Source organism: Vitis vinifera, chromosome 4 (assembly GCF_030704535.1).
Source record: "Vitis vinifera cultivar Pinot Noir 40024 chromosome 4, ASM3070453v1".
Taxonomy (NCBI): Eukaryota; Viridiplantae; Streptophyta; class Magnoliopsida; order Vitales; family Vitaceae; genus Vitis; species Vitis vinifera.
In genome coordinates this window covers 18419367-18422921 of record NC_081808.1, presented here as the reverse complement: position 1 = coordinate 18422921, position 3555 = coordinate 18419367, and the positions used below count along the sequence as shown (strand labels likewise).

The window sequence follows — 3555 nt, the reverse complement described above, 5'->3', positions numbered from 1 at the left end:
AGAGGGGTGCTACGGTCTTTATCGTACCTTTTCAATAAGTAACCTGACCTCCGAGCCCGATCCGGTTTTTCACAGACCACCTTTTCCAAAATAAGGAGTCACACTTAGGGTTTTATTTCTTATTTTTTTTACCATTTTAAAAAATAAAACAAAAATAAGTGGCGACTCTAAGTCATTTTCTAAAAAATAAATTATTTTTAAATAAGAAGCGAGCTCGCCATCGAGTGGAAGCGCATGAGCCGAAATACAGGGTCCACAACATCTCATTCCTTATCTTCTCATTTCCATATTTGGATAAATTTTATGAAAGGTAGGAATGAAATAAAAAATTATTCTAGTAGAAATTAAATCTCACTTATCAATGAGTTTTCAATTCTTCACAAGTAGATCAAATTTTATTCATTCATCTCATAAAAAAATATATAAAATAGTTTAAAATTACTATTTTACCATTACATTTTATTCATCAAACCTTGATGCCTCTTCATCCCATAATAAGACTATTTTTTTAGTCTTATTATTTAGTAACAAAAAAAACTCTCAAAATTTATTTATTTTTTTAAATGAAAATAAAAAAAAATTATTTTAAATTATGCGTAAGGATATTATTATCAATTTATTTCTATTTCATTCTCATTCCTATTATTACCAAACCTTAAAATGGAAATAGTTAATCATTTCAATAAATTCTTAGGTTCATCCAACCACTAAAAATGGAATCACCAAATTCATTTCCAAAATTAGGTATAAAAATAAAATATTCATTAGATAATCATTTCAATATTAAATTCTTAGGGTCATCCAACCACTAGAAATGGAATAACCAAATTCATTTCCAAAATTAGGAATAAAAATAAAATATTCATATCCATTCCAATCCCTTAGAGTAATAAATTAATGTTGATTTGATATCATTTTTATTTTTTATTTTTAAAATAAGATAATAAATAAAATATTCAACTAATTGCCGAAATTATTGTAGCTTCTATGTATGTGATTTAAATGTCTATAAATTTGATTATTTTTACTCTTATGATTGAAAGAGTTGGAAAATAAAGAAATCATGAAGAAGATGGCAGTACCTCTCATGCTTTGTCTCGTTATCTTGTCAAGTCTGCTTACCTTCGGTCAAGCTCAAGGTACTAATTAATTATTTTTTAAAGTAATTTTATATTCTTTAAAATAAAAAAATAGGAAAACATGATTATCAATGTGGAAATAGAAATTATCAATGAGAAAATATAAAATATAATTAATAATATAGAAAAAGATTAAGAATATTTTAAAATCTTAAACATATTTTTATTTTACAAAACATCAAAAAACAATTATAAATATATGGTTAGTTTCTGTCATGATGTTTTCAAAAATAATTTTCAAAAAATAATATTTAAATACATTTTAAAATCAATTCATAATATTTTTAAAAACAAAATTTTATTTGAAAACTCAGATATAATTTTTTTTTCTTTTTACCTTATTCTCTAAATACAAAAGTTGAAATAAATTATCAAAAACACATTTTCAATTAAAGATTTTCCAAACACATTTCTAGGTTAAAAAACTATTTTATATTCTTTAGAAAAAAACAAATATTCTTTTCAAAAAGTAGTTTCTAAACAAGCTCTTATATTTTCTATTTTTCTTATTATTTTTTTTAAAAAAGGAAAATAAAATAAGGAACTCTCATTTATTAAATTTGCAAAAAAATTCTAGAGATATATCTCAAAATCCATCTTTTTAAAAAAGAAAAAAAAAAAGGAAAAAAAATGTTGATACAAACTTGGTCTTTCATTTATTCTTGCAGGGCCATTCTGTACTGTGACTGAACATTTTCCGGGAAAATGTCCATCTGAGAATCTTGGTTGCTTCATCGAGATGTCAGGAAAGTATGGTGCAAGTAGCATGCTTCACGGATGCCATTGCACACAATTTAAGTCTGATCACACTTGCGCATGTCAAGCGGTTTGCTCTCCTCCACTTTAGCCATGTCATCTTCCAACAATGTAATAATTCGCCAAACACATTGGCAAGATTAATAATTGGTGGATTTGTTCACCATTTTTATTTAATAAAATCGATACTAAAATTATGTCTTGATGCTTAATTTTATTATGAAAAATATATAAAAAATAATATAATTTCTTATATCAAACTTTCACCATCTCAGCTGGTTATGGTTCAATCACCATTTTATATCTTGATTTAAAAGAGCGACTTTGTTACATCTAACATAAGTAAAATTAGTTTGATGCAATTTTTAAATTATTTTAATTTTATATAAAAGAGTCAAAATAAGTAAATGCTTCGGAAAGTGTCTTCTAGTCTTTCATTTTTTTAAAGATAGTTTTCATTTCCTATATTTTTTTCTTGGAAATATGGTTTGATTAAAAATAAATAAAAATTGTTTTAAAAAAAAATGAAAAGTATAAAATATTGTTTGGTTTGAGTTTTCACTGTCTAGAAAAATGTTAAAAAGAAATATAATTAAGATTTATATAATACACATATTATTAAAAAAAAATCTTTTTATGATATAACATAGTGCATTTTGTACAAATTTTATTTATCTTACATTTTTTATTATTTTTATTTTTATTTCATTGCTATATTTTTATTTTAAAATAATCTAATAAAATATTCTAGTATATTTAACTTTCTATGGAGTTTCCTTTAGTCGGGTATTTTAGTTATACTTCACTAAGATGAGAGAAGTCTTACATTTATTTTCATTCTATCATATAGGAGCATCAACAAAGATCTCCTTGTTAGGGTGAAGATCCTAGGCATCCCTTTTTTCATTCTACGAGATAGGAGCATCGACAAAAATCTCCCTATTAGGGTGGATAAAATTGTCATAATTTCACTCTGTATGAAGAAAATTAGCATATAGGATAAAAAGATCGGGTCTCCACAAGGAGATGGGACCAAGATAAAAATATCGGAAATTACGGGTATATCAGATATATCGAAAAATATCGATAGACGTAAAATTGATGAAAATTTATAAAAAAAAATATAAGAAAAACTTCATAAAAATGTAATTAAAAGTATAATAGATGTTTTAAAATTGTTTTATTAAAGAATTTGATATATGTATAATATGATTTATCATATTTGATAATATTGTATAAAAATATGAATTTTATAAATGTACATTTATTATTAAATTACATCAAATATTATTTCATAATAATATTATGATATTTAATTATAATATGTCTATTTTTAAAATATATATTAATATTAAAATTATGATCCATTTAATTCAATTATATTAAATGATATTAAATAAATTATGATATATGTATAATTTTTTAATATTTAATTAATTTATTAATGATATTAAAAATACTATGAAGAAAATTATTATGATATTTTTTTTTATATTTTTGGTAATAAATTAAAAGAAATTTTTGTATTTAATTATAAAATAATTATAATTAATTTGCTCTCTAAAATATTCTTTTAAAATTTTCTTTATATGATGACTTTAAATATATATTTTAGTGTATTACATCTAATAAGAAGCAAACTTGCCTTGGTGGTAAGATG

The 3555-nt window shown here is 22.8% G+C and overlaps 1 long non-coding RNA gene across 1 annotated transcript; it reads left to right on the top strand.

Annotated features, from left to right (window-relative positions):
* The first annotated feature begins 1054 nt into the window (after positions 1–1054).
* On the top strand, positions 1055–2100 carry LOC100854246 (uncharacterized). Its single transcript, XR_785691.3, has 2 exons — positions 1055–1139; positions 1808–2100. It is a non-coding gene; the product is annotated as an uncharacterized LOC100854246 (long non-coding RNA).
* The last annotated feature ends 1455 nt before the right edge of the window (positions 2101–3555 follow it).